This window comes from Schistocerca nitens, chromosome 8 (assembly GCF_023898315.1).
Source record: "Schistocerca nitens isolate TAMUIC-IGC-003100 chromosome 8, iqSchNite1.1, whole genome shotgun sequence".
Taxonomy (NCBI): domain Eukaryota; kingdom Metazoa; phylum Arthropoda; class Insecta; order Orthoptera; family Acrididae; genus Schistocerca; species Schistocerca nitens.
In genome coordinates, this window is record NC_064621.1 from 309,667,720 (window position 1) to 309,688,229 (window position 20,510).

General features: G+C 42.3%; 1 protein-coding gene across 1 annotated transcript in view; it reads left to right on the forward strand.

Moving 5' to 3' along the window:
• LOC126198632 (guanylate cyclase soluble subunit beta-1) overlaps positions 1-20,510 on the forward strand; it is a 264,556-nt gene that overhangs the window by 11,392 nt on the left and 232,654 nt on the right. The window lies entirely within an intron of this gene.

The window sequence follows — 20,510 nt, forward strand, 5'->3', positions numbered from 1 at the left end:
TGCAGTTAGGTTTGCGTAACATAGCGAACTATATGGCAGCGTCCTCAATGAATCCAGCTAACCCAGTCGTAATAAATGGCTCTGAGCACTATGGAACTCAACTGCTGAGGTCATTAGTCCCCTAGAACTTAGAACTAGTTAAACCTAACTAACCTAAGGACATCACAAACATCCATGCCCGAGGCAGGATTCGAACCTGCGACCGTAGCGGTCTTGCGGTTCCAGACTGCAGCGCCTTTAACCGCACGGCCACTTCGGCCGGCCCAGTCATAATATCTGAGACCAAATCCTGGCGAAATAATACAGTGAAATTTCCTTATTTATAGCGCGGTACTATTGGCCGCTCACGAAAGTCCTACCCCAGCAATACTCTGTCCACGCTCTCCACGTCCGAGCCGGCCGGAGTGGCCGAGCGGTTCTAGGCGCTACAGTCTGGAACCGCGCGACCGCTACGGTCGCAGGTTCGAATCCTGCCTGGGGCATGGATGTATGTGATGTCCTTAGGTTAGTTAGGTTTAAGTAGTTCTAAGTTCTAGGGGACTGATGACCACAGCAGTTAGGTCCCATAGTGCTCAGAGCCATTTGAACCATTCTTCACGTCCGACCTTTCTCCACTGATTGTTGAAGCGTCCAGAAGGCCACGAGGCGCTCCAGCCTCACCTATTTCACACCTCAGAGATCAGACCACACTAGTCAGATTCATGAATGGTTAGAGGATTGTCAATAAAATGACCGTCAACAATTACACAGATTTCATGACAACACAACCTGTCAAAACTAATCTCTTCTCAAGACTTCCAAATAATTCTAAAACGAATATTATAGCAAAATGTAACTTAATGGTTGATTAAAACTATCTGCCGGAATGGGACTCGAACCTGGGCCCTTTGCCCTTCGGAGGCAAGTGCTCTGAGAACTGCATACCACCGCACGGCACACGACTAGTCCTCACAAATTTACTTGCACCATAACCGCATGACACACCTTCCAAACTTTCCAAAAGTTCTCCAGCGAAACTTGTGCGACTAACTCTCCTGTTACACAGAATATTGCGGAGACATGGCTTAGATATTGGTAGTACATTTTGAAGGTAGAAAACGAGTTACTGACACAAGTACACTGAGATGACAAAAGTGATGATACAGCGGTATGCAGAGGGCGGTAGTGGCGCCTGCACCATGTATAAAAGGAGAGTGCAATGGCGGAGCTGTCATTTGTACTCAGGCCATTCATTTGAAGGGTTCCCAGCATGATTATGGCCACACAAGGAGAATTAACAGACTTTCAACGTCGAAGTGTAGACGGAACTAGACGCATGGGACAATACATTTTGGAAATCCTTATGGAATTCAGTTTTCCGAGATACACAGCATCAAGTGCATGCCCAGAATACCAAATTTCAGGCATTACCTCTTACCACAGACAACCCAGGGACCTACGGCCTTCACTTAACGACCTAAGGCAGCAGAGTTTACGTAGAGTTGTCAGTGCTAACAGAGAAGCAACGCTGCGTGAAATAATCGCAGAAATCAGTTAGGAGAGTGCGGTGATATTTGGCGTTATGAGCTATGGCAGCAGACGACCGACGCGAAAGCCTTTGCCAATAGCACGACACCGCCTGCTGCCTCTCCAGGGCTCGTGACTGTATCGGTTGAACCGTGGCCTGGTCAGATGAGTCCCGATTTATTTTTTTTATTTATTTATGCATTTATTTTACCTGGATAAGAGCTGATTGTAGTGTTCGAATGTGGCACAGCCACCACGAAGCCAAGGACCCAGGCTGTCAACAAGGCGCTGTACAAGCTGTTGGCGCTCCATAGTGGTGTGGCCTGTATTTGCATAAATCGAACAGCATCCTCTGATCCAATTGAACCGATCATTTATTGTAAATGGTTGTGTTCGCCTACCTGGAGACCGTCTGCAGCTATTCATGTATTTGAGGTTCCCAAATAACCATGGAATTCGTATGGACGAAAATACACCATGGTACTGGGCCACAATTGTTCGCGACAGATTTGAAGAACAATCTGAACACCCAGCTCTCCGGAAATGAATTCCATCGAACGTCTGTGGGGTGTAATCGAAATGTTAGTTCCTACACAAGATCCTGCGCCGGCAACACTTTCCAAACTATGGACGACTGCAGGGGCAGCATGGCTCAATATATCTGCAGGGGACTTCCAGCGATTTGTTGAGTCCAGTTGCTGCACTAAGCTGGGCAAAGAAGGTCCGACACGATATTTGAAGGTATCCCTTGACTTTAGCGGAAATCTCTGAGGAGGTAGCTCAGTGCCGCCATGTCAGCCGTAGCAGTCAGTCACGCGGTGTTTGCTTGTGTGTGCTACAAAAAAATGGTTCAAATGGCTCTGAGCACTATGGGACTTAACTTCTGAGGTCATCAGTCCCCTAGAACTCAGAACCACTTAAACCTAACTAACCTACGGACATCACACACATCCATGCCCGGGGCAGGATTCGAACCTGCGACCGTAGCGGTCGCGCGGTTCCAGGCTGTAGCGCCTAGAACCGCTCGGCCACTGTGTGTGTGCTACAGCCAGTGTTTATAGGTCGTTTGTAATGGGTGTTGACCAGCTTAGCGTCTACTACGCACCTGCGTTACGCGAGATGTGGTAACTTTATACTTTCCTAAATGTGCGCACAGTATGCAGTAGGCGCGCATGATTAGCCGAGCGGTCTAGGGCGCTGCAGTCATGGACTGTGCGGCTGGTCGCAGCGGAGGTTTGAGTCCTTTGTTTGTCCTTAGGATAATTTAGGTTGAGTAGTGTGTAAGCTTAGTGACTGATGACCTTAGCAGTTAAGTCCCATAAGATTTCACACACATTTGAAAATTTTTTGAGTATACAGTATAAACAACAACGGAAATATTCCTCCTGGAAGAATATTGTGAAACCTTGAATTCGATAGGAACAAAGAGTGGCCAGCAACTCTCAAAATCCAGAGAAGGGTACCTATACGAAACTAACAAGAGATTAAGCAGACACTGTGCACTTGAATACTAGCGAGTTTATCCAGTGTTTACGAGTGCGAGCGAGTAATCCGTGAGTTAACATTAGCAACAGACTATCTCTACGTTTACCGTCAGTCCACCCGAACTCAACTTGACAAATGCACGTGTCTTTAACATCCGCATCGGGGGCTCTCAGGCATACATTACATACATGGGGTAGCTGCCAGCGTGCTTCATATGTAATGAAACAGATCTCCTTAAGCAAGACTGTCCCAGATAGAATTTCTTTCTTGAACTCAACCTAACTAAACGAAAACCTTTATTTTCAGATCTCGAAGATGGCAAACAGTGCCACAGCAGCTGAAAGTAATTTAGTTGCTGTTTATGATCCCGGGTTAGTTAACGATAAGCCTGAACACAGTGACGACGTTCGAAATGTTTCAGTCGAACGTGTCTCTCCGTCTCAGGGTGTACGTGGTAAGTCAGGCCGATTTAGAAACAAGGGCCGGCCGCAGTGGTCTCGCGGTTCTAGGCGCTCAGTCCGGAACCGCGCGACTGCTACGGTCGCAGGTTCGAATCCTGCCTCGGGCATGGATGTGTGTGATGTCCTTAGGTTAGTTAGGTTTAAGTTCTAGGGGACTGATGACCACGGATGTTAAGTCCCATAGTGCTCAGAGCCATTTGAACCATTTTTTCAGAAACAAGGAAACTGATCCTTTACCTCACAGTTACTCCCATACCAGTAGTGTATATGAATATACAGCTTACTAGTATAGGCGAGACAACAAATAGTAAACAACCAGACCCTCGAAGAGACATTTCAATCGCAATCGAAATCGGACAGTTTACAACAACCAACTCAGAAATGTCTGCGGTGGAGGTCACTCATGGTGACGCGATGGGCAGTGCTCCGGACACCACTAGATAATACACTCCTGGAAATTGAAATAAGAACACCGTGAATTCATTGTCCCAGGAAGGGGAAACTTTATTGACACATTCCTGGGGTCAGATACATCACATGATCACACTGACAGAACCACAGCCCGCATCTCGTGGTCGTGCGGTAGCGTTCTCGCTTCCCACGCCCGGGTTCCCGGGTTCGATTCCCGGCGGGGTCAGGGATTTTCTCTGCCTCGTGATGGCTGGGTGTTGTGTGCTGTCCTTAGGTTAGTTAGGTTTAAGTAGTTCTAAGTTCTAGGGGACTTATGACCACAGCAGTTGAGTCCCATAGTGCTCAGAGCCATTTGAACAGAACCACAGGCACATAGACACAGGCAACAGAGCATGCACAATGTCGGCACTAGTACAGTGTATATCCACCTTTCGCAGCAATGCAGGCTGCTATTCTCCCATGGAGACGATCGTAGAGATGCTGGATGTAGTCCTGTGGAACGGCTTCCCATGCCATTTCCACCTGGCGCCTCACTTGGACCAGCGTTCGTGCTGGACGTGCAGACCGCGTGAGACGACGCTTCATCCAGTCCCAAACATGCTCAATGGGGGACAGATCCGGAGATCTTGCTGGCCAGGGTAGTTGACTTACACCTTCTAGAGCACGTTGGGTGGCACGGGATACATGCGGACGTGCATTGTCCTGTTGGAACAGCAAGTTCCCTTGCCGGTCTAGGAATGGTAGAACGATGGGTTCGATGACGGTTTGGATGTACCGTGCACTATTCAGTGTCCCCTCGACGATCACCAGTGGTGTACGGCCAGTGTAGGAGATCGCTCCCCACACCATGATGCCGGGTGTTGGCCCTGTGTGCCTCGGTCGTATGCAGTCCTGATTGTAGCGCTCACCTGCACGGCGCCAAACACGCATACGACCATCATTGGCACCAAGGCGGAAGCGACTCTCATCGCTGAAGACGACACGTCTCCATTCGTCCCTCCATTCACGCCTGTCGCGACACCACTGGAGGCGGGCTGCACGATGTTGGGGCGTGAGCGGAAGACGGCCTAACGGTGTGCGGGACCGTAGCCCAGCTTCATGGAGACGGTTGCGAGTGGTCCTCGCCGATACCCCAGGAGCAACAGTGTCCCTAATTTGCTGGGAAGTGGCGGTGCGGTCCCCTACGGCACTGCGTAGGATCCTACGGTCTTGGCGTGCATCCGTGCGTCGCTGCGGTCCGGTCGCAGGTCGACGGGCACGTGCACCTTCCGCCGACCACTGGCGACAACATCGATGTACTGTGGAGACCTCACGCCCCACGTGTTGAGCAATTCGGCGGTACGTCCACCCGGCCTCCCGCATGCCCACTATACGCCCTCGCTCAAAGTCCGTCAACTGCACATACGGTTCACGTCCACGCTGTCGCGGCATGCTACCAGTGTTAAAGACTGCGATGGAGCTCCGTATGCCACGGCAAACTGGCTGACACTGATGGCGGCGGTGCACAAATGCTGCGCAGCTAGCGCCATTCGACGGCCAACACCGCGGTTCCTGGTGTGTCCGCTGTGCCGTGCGTGTGATCATTGCTTGTACAGCCCTCTCGCAGTGTCCGGAGCAAGTATGGTGGGTGTGACACACCGGTGTCAATGTGTTCTTTTTTCCATTTCCAGGAGTGTAGGTATTGACAATGATGGAGAAGGAAAGGGGCCATCTCTTTCTCAACTGAACGTAAACGACATTTAAGCATATTTTTCTATCCTGCTCGGCGTAGACAGAGCCGAGTCTTTGGTCACGCACACTATCTGTGACGCACAGATAGACGAGTGAATACTGCGAGAGATGGCAGTAGAATTCACGAAGTGAACGGCTAGCTAGAAGCAAAGTGCAGAGCGTGGCGAAAGTTACAAACAGTCCAAGGAGTGATCCGAATCGAAAAACGTGAACACAGCCGCTGTCCGCCGCCGGCCCGAGTGGCCGTGCGGTTCTAGACGCTACAGTCTGGAACCGAGCGACCGCTGCGGTCGCAGATTCGAATCCTGCCTCGGGCATGGATGTGTGTGATGTCCTTAGGTTGCTTAGGTTTAATTAGTTCTAAGATCTAGGCGACTGATGACCTCAGAAGTTAAGTCGCATAGTTCTCAGAGCCATTTGAACCACTGTCCGCCACACTGCTATGGGTAGCTCGTTCCGGAAACCTCATACGAAAACTGCCGGTCAAGTGCGGCACCGCGGTATTTACGGACATTGCAACGTCATTGGACGAGCCCACGTGACGTGCACTCGGCGGGAACTGGCTGCGGCCTTGGTATGAAGCCCAAATGTCTCTGACCTTTCCTCCACAGCGATACTCAGGCTGGAGGAGGAATCTGAATCACTGTAGTACACTAAATAACTAATAGAAAATAAAGAAAACCTGGTATTGAGCTTATATCAACAGATTCATATAACTGGGATGCTGGCTTCAAATCCATGTCTTTTCCCTTTATTCGTCCACTCCGAAGTCATGCATCATCTCTAAAGACCTGTTTCTCTACCCGACTTTATATTGCAATACTTTTTATCATTATGTCGAACCATTTTTAACGTTATTCAAATTTTCAGACGATTTACTTTGAATTTAGGTGTCTAAATGGTATCCAAAAGGAACTTGTTCACGGCACCTTCACCAAAGAAGCCACAGTAGAATATAACTATGACACACTCTATACAGCAAGACAAAATTGCTTCCCACAAGTCTAATGTTCCAGAGCCACAGGAACCAGCTTATGAACATCACTTCTCTACTATACCGCGTAAATACCAAACTTTGCATTGCTTGTATTAAGGTAGCAGCGATTTTAAATCACACTATCCAATTAGCTGGTTTTCGGATGATATTAGCTGGAGGAAATAAACAGGAAGATGCCCCAGTATTTCGCTGGAAACATTAACGCTACCCCTAAATTCATTATTCTGTTTACTTATTTAGTTACTTTTCTGTAACTGATTTTAGAAATGGCTATCACTGGGTATTCTTTAGTATTGTATAAGCGTCAGCCTTTTTCTTCAGTCGTCAGTTCCATCGAATACTTTGATGCCACACACCTCTTTCTAAACTGTTTCAAATCCTCATCGTTTTACACACAATGTTCTCCATTACTTCTCTTGCGTACTCAAAACAAGTTCCTACTTGTTAACGCATAAATCAAAGTCCTATTAACAGGCCTACGTGGTGGTAACGGTTCATCATACATTTTACACTCCCCTATTCAACCCAGAACAACATCATTACCTACATCAACTTCCATCTTAGTTTTCTTCAACCTTTCGTAGAAATAAATTAGAAAACCTCCCTCCACTAGGGCAGTATAATCTGATATTACCTCAGACTTTCTCTGCAATCTTCCTTCCTAAGTAAAAAAAAATTTGCACTCTATTCTTAAACTTCTCTAGATTCTAAAAGAAACCATGGTCCGATAAATGTTGCAATTCAACCTCTCTTTATTTAAAACGTGCGAGTAGCTAATTTCGACCACAAGTCATTTTTGAGCACGTGAAATAAAACTAATTTGGCAGAGCACTGCACTATTTGTCCACATCTTCACGTGTAAATAAAACATTACACAGCTCGCTGTAACTCAACCACATTACAGTGCAATAGGTCTACTTACATCCGTGATGTCAAGTATTACTTAGTGAAATTATCGGAATCTTTTGCCTCATACACACATAAAACTAGACGTCATATTTCACAATTACATTAAGACTGAATCCACATCAGAAACGTTACATGACGTGTCACGTATTTGTTCCCTACACTGAGACGACGTCGTGGAATACCTCCTAATATCATGTCGGATCTTCTTTCTCCTGGCGTATAGCAGGAGCTCGTCGTAGCAATAGACTCAAAAAGTAGATGGAAGTCACGAGCAGAAATACTAAGCCATGCTGCCTCAATTGCCATCCATATTTCCACGTCAGGATTTTGTACGAGAAGTGACCTCCCTTTTATGTGTCGTAAATGTTCGATGGGTTTCATGTCGGGCGATCTGGGTGGCCACAACATTCGCTCGAATTGTCCAGAGCCTTCTTCAAACCAATCGCGAACCGTTGTGGCAGGGTGACACGGCAGATCGTTGTTTAGAAACATGATGTCCATGAAAGGTTGCAAGAGGTCTTCAAGTATCCGCACGTAACCATTTCTCACTAGAGGATCTAGCCCATTCCACTTAAATGCAGTCCGCATCTCGTGGTCGTGCGGTAGCGTTCTCGCTTCCCACGCCCGGGTTCCCGGGTTAGATTCCCGGCGAGGTCAGGGATTTTCTCTGCCTCGTGATGACTGGGTGTTGTGTGATGTCCTTAGGTTAGTTAGGTTTAAGCAGTTCTAAGTTCTAGGGGACTGATGACCATAGCTGTTAAGTCCCATAGAACTCAGAGCCATTTGAACTTAAATGCAGCCCACACCATTATGAAGCCCCCACCAGTTTGCATAGTGCCTTGTTGACAACTGCGGTCCATGGCTTCGTAGAGTAAGCGTCACATTCGAACGCTGCCATCAGCTCTTACTAACTGAAATCGGGACTCATCTAACCAGACCACGGTTTTCGAGTCGTCTCGGATTCAACGGAAATGGTCACGAGCCCAGGAGAGGCGCAGCAGGCGATGTCATGCTGTTAGCAGCAGCACTCGCGTCACTCGTCTGCAGCCACAGCCCGTCAACGCTACATTTCGCCACACTGTCCTAGTAGATACAGTCGTCGTAAGTCCCACGTTGATTTCTGGGCTCATTTCACGCGGAATTGCTTGTCTGTTAGAGCGAGGTGGCGCAGTGGTTAGCACACTGGGCTCGCATTCGGGAGGACGACGGTTCAAGCCCGAGTCCGGCCATCCTGATTTAGGTTTTCCGTGATTTACCTAAATCGCTTCAGGCAAATGCCGGGATAGTTCATTTGAAAGGGCAAGGCAGAATTCCGTCCCAGATTCGATGGGACCAATGGCCTTGCTGTTTGGTTCCCTCACCCCAAACCAACCAACCAATCTGCGCAACAACCGCTGCTCTCGGTTGTTAAGTGAAGGCCGTCCGCGACTGCGATGTCCCTGGTGAGAGGTAATGCCTGAAATCTGGTATTCTTGGCACACTGTGGACACTTTGGATCTCAGAATATTAATTTCTCTAACGATATGCAAAATAGAATATCCCATTTGCCTACCTGTACCATTCCACGTTCTAACCCTGTTAATTTTCATAGTGCTGCCATAATCACGTCGGAAATATTTCCACATAAATCACCTGACCACAATGACAGCTTCGACAATGCACTGCCCTTTCATACCTTGTCTACGCGATTCTACCGCCATCTGTAAATGAGTATATTGCTATCACATGCCTTTTGTCACCTCAGTGTACGTACTGCAGCTTTACACCCAACAACAGCTGTTATGATACTGTCAAAGATGCACTTACATCCAAACAGTTCAGAACCATCGTCAGCTACGTACGAGGGCTGTTAGAAAGCTATCCGATCTTTTGTTGTTGTTGAAACCAACAATGGTATGGGGGCGCGCGCTGTCTCTCTGTGTTTTAGGCATTCGTAGTACGTATGCTTGTTTTTTTTTTTTTTTTTTTTTTTCACTACGGTGGAAACACCAGTCGCCGGCTAGCCGTTGAAAAGTCAACATCTTTTAAGAGGTAGTGATCGTATTTAATCAGTGAAGAGTGAAGCTCGTTCAGGGAAGCCCATAGCATTCGCAAATTGTGTTCTAATTGATCACATAAGTACCCTGATTATGCAGGCAGACAAATCACGATCAGAGAAGTTTCAGACAAATTTAAAATTAGTACTGGATCAATTCATCCAATTTAACGGAACGTATTGGACTTTAGGATGATCTCAGCAAAATTTGTGCCAAAGTTACTAACAACTGAGTAGAGACAACTTCGTTCGCAGATCGCACGGTGGACAGTGATCCTAGCTTTGTTATTACAATGACTCTTCTAGTCAACGTAACGGAAGTATCAATCATCGCCGAGCGAGGCAGGTCCACAGCAGTGTGAAAGTCATGCTGATCGTCTATCTTTGACTCCTATGGCGTGGTCCACGACAAGTACGCATCAGAAGGTACTAATGTCAAACAGGAGCACTACCAAGAGTTTGTGTGTCACCTTTGAGAAACAGTGGGACACAAACAGCCAAAACTTTGAGCAGCGGGCAGTTGGCACCTTCACCATAAGTACGCGCCCGCTCATCGTACTCGATTAATTCATAGTTTGTTGCCAAAACATGAAAATGCGGTGGTTTTTCAGCCTCCCTGTTCTCCTGATCTATCACTGAGTGACTTCTTTCTTTTCCCTATATGGAAAAGATCAAAAAGGAACTAGATATCTGAGCAGGAAAGACATTATGCAGAATTCTATGGAGCAAGCTTTCCAGTGAAGCTTCCAGCAGTGCCAGCTGGCTGAAAGAGGTATGTAGAAGCTGAATGGGAATACTTTGTTGGTGACTAGTGTCAAAGAAGTGCATCTGAACAGAGTCTGATTTTGTAATTAAAAGACTGAAAGGCACATTACATGTATTGCTAGCATGCCAGACTTGTATATCAGGTAATCAGCGATCGAAGACCACTTAAGAGAATACATAAAAACTTAATAAAATATTTTATTCGGTTCGTTAAAAGTAACACATTGAATAAATATTTTAAAATTATATTATCTATAACAAACCAGAAGAGTCCCATTGCAGAGTACATTTCAAAAACACAACCAAGCGTTTATACGTCTGCCTCGTATTTCGCCAAAATAGATAAGTAGTGATAGTAGTACAAAAAGAAAAAGTCTACGAATATAATAGAGATTCATTGCAGTCTATGAGGCCAAATAATTCTCTAACAATCAGATATATGCATCTTACATTAAGTAAAAACACACCATCAGAAAATGCTCCTGTCGAAGCACTAAAAAGTGAATTTGTTCCTCTCTAAAAGACTGACAGGAAAGTGGGGAACCAGCTGCCTCAATTCTCATTCGCCTTCCTCACCCAAAAATTTGGCACACGACCATATTCTTGACCTTTTAACGATAACATTCTAAATCCTTTTATCCACTCTCTGTTTGTAGTTAAGCCTTCATACTCAGTATCTCCCCTTCAGTCTCACTGTCTATGTCTGCCTCTCTCCCAATGTCCCATTTTTCCCATTGTTTTTCCCCTTTGCAATACCACTTTGAACATCCATATTTGTGCATGTGTTAAGTGCCCATTACACAGAGATAGCGCGAAAGTGAAATTTTATTGCTGAAAAATTGTTGACTAAAACGTCTTTGGTGATCTCAGAATCCTTTCAATAACCGTAGAACCAGTACCATGTGTTCACTATGTCAGTTAAAGCTGAGAGGGAATGTTGGAAAGGAATTCCTCCGAATTTTTTATCCTGTTCTCAGTATCGGTTGACTATTACATGCCGTATCATGCCATGCTGACGCAAGTTGCAACCCTCTGCCTCTAGAGGGCTCCTACTTGTTGCGTGTAACATTGTGATCTGCAATGTAACTATGTCGGTTTCTGGAAAACGGAGTGTTGTAATCGAGTTTCTAACCGGAGGAAACGTGCCCCTAATTTGAATCCGTAGACCAATGAAAGCTGTGTTCGCTGATGATTGCACCGACATCAGTTATGTGACACTTTGTGTTGTTCGTCGTCGTAATGAAGGAAATGGTGGTGCTAAACTCAACGTGTGTGACAAAGCTCGGAATGGACGACCGTTTATAACAAACGATGAGACTCGTCGAAATCTGGTTGATGAACTCGTCAGTGAAAACCGTCGTATAGTACATACACACTGAGATACACGTGGCATATCACAAGAGCGAGTACAGGCCATCATTTCAGAGCTGCGGCACAGAAAACTGTGTACACCTTATGGCCTCGAATGCTCACTGCTGGCGTGAAACAGAAGAGATTAGACATCTATCAACAAATTCTTTTGCGTCTGAGCGTTAGTGTGATGGGTTCACTAACGATATGTCGACAGGTGATAAAATCTAGGTTCACCATTTTGATCCCGAAAACAAGAGAACATCAATGGAGTTCGGCCACAAATGAACACTGACGGCAAGAAAATTGAAGACCATGTCATCAGCAGACAAAGTCAATCCCATATTGTTTTGGGATGTTCAAGGTGTGCTGCATTTGTAATTCATGCCTGAAGGCACCATCATAAACTCTGCAAGGTACTGCGAGACCCTCAATGCTAAATCTCACACGAGCGCTGCGACATCAGCAAAAATCCTACTCCTTGGATTCACGGCCATCGATCATCCTCCATACAGTCTGACTTGGCGCCATATGTTTTTCATCTGTTTCCAGAACTTAAAAAACGCCTTCCAGGACTTCACTTTGATGGTGATGAAACGGTGCAAGCAGAGGTGAGGTTGTAGTTTCACCAAAAATAGTCACATTGAGCCATGAAGGTATCAACAAACTGGTCCTAGTTGAGAGAAATGTGTTTATCTAGATGACTATCTAGAGAAATCCATATGTAAACATGAAGAATAAAAAAGGAGGATGTTAATAAAGTCCGCTTTATTTTAGAAACCTTACGATTTTCACGTTAAAAATTCGGAGGCATTCTCTTCAGCACCTCGTCGTCGTATATTTACGTCTCAGATCGGATATTAACTGAACATTTTACATGCCTGTGTACGGTAATTTTGAACGTCTCGATCTCAGTAACGGACAACGATATCGAAAAACGTTTCAGGGTTTCCGGAGAACAATGTCTTAAGAACATATGATAAAAATGTCACCCATCCGCCATGAAGAGAGCTTATAAAAGCCATCCCCAGAATTGATGTCTTTTAGTACAAAAAGATCATCGTCTTTCAAGGTTTCCTCAGGTTCAAATGGCTCTGAGCACTATAGGATTTAACTTCTGAGGTCATCAGTCCCCTAGAACTTAGAACTACTTAAACCTAACTAACCTAAGGACATCACACACATCCATGCCTGAGGCAGGATTCGAACCTGCGACCGTTGCGGTCGCGCGGTTCCATACTGTAGCGCCTAGAACCGCTCGGCCTCCCCGGCCGGCGGTTTCCTCAGGGACTGCCGATTAATAAATGGTGCTTTTATAAGCCGTCTAAGGTGTAACCTAGATCTCACCTAATGCAAGAGAACCAACGGATTTGCTCCATTTGTTTCGTCTTGACGAAGTGTATAACGTTTAACGTTTGACCCCGCATTGTAAGATAGTTGAAGTACGATACTTGGTTATTACACACTTTTCCTTAAATAATGCGATGCGTTATCGTGTATTTTTATTTCATATATATTACATATACATGAATTTCATATGGTTATTTTGGCATCTTCATGCGTCCAGTAATGTGTTCTGCAATGAATGTTGAGAATTTTCACACACCTTCTCTTTTTGGTTCCTACTAACACTACTTTCGAAAAACGAGGATATTTTTTCTGGTTAGCCATAAATAACATAACTTTAAAATATTTATGAAATTTTTATTTTCTATGAATTACCCTTCTGTATGAAATGTCAACAAGTTGGTCTTTGCGTGTCTGTACGTCGTCTTCAGTCACTGTTGACCTACGATATAGTGCATCGTTACGTTTGGCACGTCAGCAACTAATAGACTGTTCTCCTTAAAATATTTTATGAAATTTGTATTTATTTCATATATTACTCTTAATGTACTACGTAAAATATTTATTAAGTTTGTTTGTGTGCCCTTAAGTCGTTGATTACCTCAATTAAGTGTAGCACGCCAGCAATATATGCAATGTGCCTTTCACGTTGCTATGGGTTGCTGTTCAATTTTGGATGTAAGACTGTCTTTGATAACAACATAATAATTGTTGTTATCTGTCAGGCAACAGTATTTACTGTACAGTTACGAATAAGACGTATGTGATGTAAAGTTTTGTTGTGGATTGACTCCTAAGGTAATTATCGAATATGACTTCCGGTTCTGTATGAGGAAGTGCGGCGCTGTTCCTTTCGTCCCATTACCTGCACCTGCCTGTGAACTCGCCGCAGCAGATCGCTGGTAGGAAAACCGAGCAGAAACATGTCGTACTGCAACTCGAACCAGGCTGCATACAACATAATTATTCCAAGAATCGCGAAAAGGTCTTAATTTTGAATGAAAGGTGGAAATACTGGCAAAACTTCGGTACATCCTCAACCTTGACCCTGTACACATTCACTGCCAAGCCCGTGCTAATCTTATCACAGTCATTAACAAACCCTTTCATTCACGTTAGCAAGTTTATAGTAACGTATGTCCCGAAATCTGAACAGCTACTAACCACGTATTGTTCTTAAATCAAAATGATCGCCATACTATTAAGTTTATCGGTGTCTAATGCACTCAAGTTTTTACTCACCGATCTGCTCAAAATGCCACGCGGAATTACTGTTTTTTCTCATACACAAAATTACTTTAAAATCCGTACTTTCTAAAAAAAAACCACACACACACAGGAATAAATACGCCTTCAGTTTAAAACACTTTTGAAATATGTAGCACAACTAAAACCGGCAAGTCATAACTTCCTTCGGAATTCATACTATACACAACCATACCATTGAAAGGTTGGGCTCTGACTACTTAGACTGCTGCATGCATTTATATCTCCAAGAGAAAAGATGCACGAAGAATACACCGTTCTTATTGGTCAATTTTCTTTAAGGCCATTGACTAACCAATCAACAACTAACACACTTTCTAACTGTACTTTTTCCAGGAATAAATATTTAACATTCTGATAGTTTGTTTATACTTTAAGTGATTAACTATTTTCACTTGCTCTCTAATTAGCTTTCCTTTTACCATAAACTTCCTTAACATAATATGATATAAAATTCCCCATCGTACGTCGTTCATCAGTAGAACAATGATCTACATATTTATTTAAGACCACATTCAAGCATCATTCACACTACTAAAAGCATATACAGAACTGTACAAACATATAAAAACAAAAAAGCGTTAAAAATAAGGAGAAAAATTCACAAAAACATTATCTTGACCTCTTTCTTGAATGTCCTCTAGCAGATGAAAATTAGAACTACATACTCGACAGGACCCACTTCAGACCATCTGTCACTGTGCCTGAATGCGTCATTCTCCCAATACACAGGCTCTACACAGGAGTGATATATGGCACCACACCCCCTATGATTATTAAGTTTCTTTGCAAAAATTTTAGAATTATACAAATTACAAATCCTGGCTTCAAATTTTAAATCTTTCAAAAAATTCTAATTCTTATAAACTAAAACTACAAATTTCTTGCTCCAAACTTGGCAATCTACACTAACCTAGCCTGTTTTCTTAATTTCTTTATGAAAAATCATTTCATACTTGACAAACTGACGCAAATTTTCAAAACAAATTTTCAACATTTTAATAAGTTTTTCAACATTTTCAAATTCATGTATCATGAAAGTCTTTTGAAGTTAACTACTTGTTCACTTTTTTTTATTTAAAAGGACTGCTATTTGTGTCCTTCCACTTAATAATGGTATTTTATCCTACCTTAGCACCAGCACATCACTATCATCTTTTCTTCACATATATTTTCCTGGGTTTTTACTATGGCACCTTTGCACTGTAGCATCCATAACATTCCTCCATTCTCCACATATCTGTCCTTCCATGGTTTACATGCAACGTTGTCCCTGAAACCATACTTCTGTCTAAGACTACTTTCTTTACAAACATCCTAATACCCAATCACTTATTGTTAGACTAAATTATTTACAAATTTCATATTTTGTTTAACTTGACTCCAAATGAAAGTAAATTAACAGAGTGTTGCTTCTTTATTTTGCTTTAGTCAGCAAGATCAAACCTACAAGAAAATTTTTTCAAGAATTCATTAATCTAATTTTAATAAAACTAGTTGCTATTGAAAACAAAACTTAATCTTTTTCTTTACTTTAACTCAACCTGAGAACATTTAATTGTGCAAAACACATTTCACACAAAGCAATTATTTATAAACATTTTATAATACATGGTTACCACTTGTCTTTTGCACCACTTATTCTTCATTTTTTTTACTATTATTGATTATAAATCCAAATTTTTATTTACTATGTACATATAATCTGTCCACCCCCAGTTGCTGAGTGGTCAGCGCGACAGTGTCAATACTAGGGGCCCTGGTTCGATTCCCAGATGGGTTCAGAGATTTTCTTCGCTCAGGGACTGGGTGTTATATTGTACTAATCATAATCATTTCATCCCCATCGACGCGCAAGTCGCCAAAGTGGCGTCAAATCGAAAGACTTCCACCCAGTGAACGGTCTACTCAATGGGAGGCCCTAGTCACATGACATTCATTCATTCATATATAATCTCCACATTCATTCATATGTTTTGTCATATTTGTTAAACTTCCTTTAACTATGTGATTACTGTATATCCCTTTTCATCATTACAACACGCCTTTTCCTGACCACTACACTTCAGTGTTCATCATCATCATGATAGATTTAGCTCACAATGACAGAAGAGGAAGATTGACAATACGAAAAGAAACTGAAATACCATTGTCAATAACTCGAGCACCTGGTGTTCGTCAAACACCTAGCATTGCATAGGTTGCATTGCCATCTCAGGCCTTCAAGCTTAGCTCAGATCTAACTCTAGACTGATGTATCTTTTCAGTTCTATTTTTTCTTGTACCATCTTCATTTCCTCAGGGTCCACCCCCACATCATCCTGATACTCATTGTAGTCCTCTGAATCTTCCATATTTCTACAATACCTAATTGGTATACTGGCTACTTCCTCCTTGGTCAAACTATTTTTTCGAAAAAATGGTAAAACCACATCTTTCCCATTTATTTAAAAAATGACTAAATTTTCATTGAAATTTAATCTACCTTTGTGCTGGTTAAAAAAATCTACACTAATTAGCACTTTTATACATAGATCAGGGATTGTAAGAAAGTTATGGAATACTTGTACACCATTTATTTTTACTGGCAACGGTACTTCATGTTTATCAGATTTTTTTAACTTTTCCTGTAGCTACAATTATCTGCACCCCATTACTGGCATTATTACAAGTTCATTTCTATTTGGCAACGATTGCCACCAACTCTTACTCACTGCACATAAATCGCTGTCACTATCTGCTTAACACTGTACTTCCTCGTTGTCACACATGCAGACTAATTACTGACTGACACAACACTTTCCTTTCATGCTAGTGTCAGAACCCTTCTCCAACAAAACGTTCACAACCTCCCTTATATGGAGACCGTACCTGTTTCCAGAAATTACAAAGATTTTTGCAGAATTACCTTCATCATTTTTCTCCCCCAAACTACCTATTCTGTCCACTAATGACAGCTTAAAATTTTTTCTGGCATTTCACCATCCTCCCTTTCCTCTGTCTTCCTTTTTTCCACAATTAATTGACTGACCCCCATTTTGATTGCCATTTTCCTGCTTCTCCCTTGTAGCCTCGCAAATGCCGTCATTTATAGATGCTAATATTTCTTCTAGACTGACATCACTAATTCTGCAGATTCTGTACTTTCTCCTTCCCCAGAAGATGACTTGAATCAACTTGGTTCTAAAGACTTTCTGGCAATCCGGTTCTGTCACATTTTCCGCTATTACAAGTACACCACCCATTTCGTCTGCAATACAGTGCTTATTTTATTTATGTCTGTCCAGAAAATCCCGTAAACCTTCGTCAGATGTGCAGACTTTTATCTAGCTCGTTTCGTCTGGAGTTACTACCTTCTTCTGCTCCTCATTTATAATCCCTGTCTGTTTAGTGCTAACACGTACAAATGGTTTTGCTAACTGGTTTAAATTACTACTTCCTGTCTTGTAAACGGTAGCCCTTTCACAGACGGTATTTAGTTTAACGGATGCTGGGATTCTGTATTATTTCTTGTGTTTACCCTCATTTGCTGGCGCCTTAGCGCAACATCATTCTCTCGCACCACAGTATACGATCGATAATTGTGCACCTGCTCCCCACTATTTCGCCTATCATTTGCTGGATAGCGCCACCTCCTAGCACCTCTGCTTCTGCTGTTTCCACGGTACACGCCAATTCTGTTAACGTTTACATTCTATCACGGTTCTTCATTATTTGGTGGTCTGACATTACGGTTTGCATGCTCCTCCTCATGTAACAACTTCTCAGTCCTTGACAATGCCAGGGAACGAAATTGGTCCTTGCTCCCAACAGTCACAACGTGACCATTCAAACAAAGGAACGGATTAAATTAACGGCTATTTTTTCTCTACTAGCTTTCAGCATTTCAGCTTGATTTTCATTTCCTTTGAATCCAAGTTGCTTGTAAAGTTGACTGACAATAATTCAACAATTATGAATCTTAATTTTTCAGTGTGGAAGTTTATTTCGTACCCAAATCTCAGCTCTGAAGCGTGGATGTCGAAAACGTTCCAAGTGCCTACTCTCATTTGAGGTTAGATTTTTTTTTAATTCTACCCAATAACTGATTTCTTTTTGTACATCGCTTACTTGTATCAGAAAAATACAGAAGGTGTTCTGATAGAACAGAACAGAAATGTGCTGCCCACTACATTAATGCAAAAATTAATGAGAAAAATTACAAAAAAATAATTTATTGAGAACGTTCTAAATACCAAACCAAGAAACTCACGGTTCACAGTGTCAATCAGAAGAATTTGTTCCAAGTGCCACAATACAGAAGCACTACTTTTTATTTGGGATAACACAGATATACAGCAGTACTATTTTAATTAAAAGAATTTTTGTCAACAAAAAGCACTTATCATTCGTTTTACATGCTTTTTGCTTGAAAATAGCTACATTACATTCCTGAAAAAACATCCCTCACTATTCAGTTCTCTTTCTTACACAACTGCATGCTTGGGATGAGATGTTGCAAAATTTAGTGCAAGCCTCTGTGCTGTCGAAGAAAAGGCGATATGATCAATAGGTCTTCCCTTTCTGCAACTAACAAGCACAGATAGTCATTCAGATGAAATTCGGCGCGACATACATAGGCCATGATCTTCCTGCTTTTGACATTGAAATTTTTCCCTCTTCAATCCACAGCAAGAATTTTTAATAGCTGTTTGAAGTGAATGATTATGTGATACTTTGATTATACTGCATTTGGAGATTTTACACTACTAGTGACAACAATGTATCATCAGCATCTTTAAAAAGAAGTTACTTCTACCGATTGGTATTATTTGGAGTGGGTTCATACCTTTAGCTGGTGGAACTGCCAATAAGAAATGACAGAATGTTTTTCATTTCCACTTCTCCATTCTCCTTCCACTTCCATAATTGTCAATCTTTAATTGCTCTTTCTAAGTGAAATGAACTGGATAGAACTACGATTTAAGTTGTATGAACAAGAACTTGCCTACGATTTTCAGATTTTACTCTCTTTTGTGTCGCAATTCACTTGTTTATAATTGCCCTTTACTCTCCACAGTATTTAAAATTTGCTATCCCAGCTTTTATTTACGAACACATTTTTCAGAAATATCAGGCGTTTTGAATACACCTTCGTTTTCTTTGAATTTTTCTTCCATATTTTGAACGACAGAATAGAAAATCTTCTCTGCTACCTTTACTATTACCCCAGTCAGGTTCTAGAACTAAACCAGAACCATATTATAACCACACAACTCTACAAGACAGTTATAGCGGCGTGACTTTAGTGACATGTAATGTATTTAGCACTGATAAAACATTTATGAACGTCGCTGAACTTTCTGAAGCTGGAATGACTTGATGTACAGCGAGTTTCATGTTGTTCTCAACAGTAAATAATTATCATTTTCTAGCATTAAAATTAATATTTACGTTAGTATATTTCCGAATTCCGCCCGATAGTTAAGGATATTCGCCTTAACTTCAGAAAGCTACACCAATCAGTAATGGGGCGTTCGCTGTGTTATTCAGTGGTTTGGTATTTAACTAATTTGTAAATGGAAATGATAATCTTATTTTATTAAATTGAGTAATTACTAAATAGTTTTTCTCCCGGCTAAAGATTTGATCAGGTTGCTAAAGAACTCCGAGTTAACGTCGTGTTAAAGTGTTGTCTGTAAGATGTGTAAGTGTCACTAAATCACAGTTCATACAACGGATTGTATACAACTATGGATTATGATGGAAACAGTTATCTTCAGCAAAATGATCATTAAAACCACCGAATAGCAGCCGCGCACAACACTGACGTATGTTACCTGAAACAATATTCTTCGCAACTCGTGCGTAATTAATTTCGGCTCCATACATCAGCTAGAAAAGTTTGTTATAACGATCGTGCTATGAGCACTGTTTTTAAAGAACCAATCTGATTTGAATTATTTTCATTAAAATGAGTTCGGAACCACCGTTGCACATTTATTTTTACACATTTGTATTGCGTTTAGCATTTATGTCTGCAGATTTGCGTAATTTGAATTTGCCGCTGTGATAATTATTAAGATGGCGGCAGATAATTGATAGAGAATTTCTATTGTTAGAACAAATAAGTAAGTATTTGAAATGATTATTAAATTCTATAAACTATACTTTCATATTGTGCACTATTTAGACCTCATCACGCAAATATTTGATTTGTTTCTAAGGAAAACACAGACAAAAACGCGATACAAATCGCTATCATCAA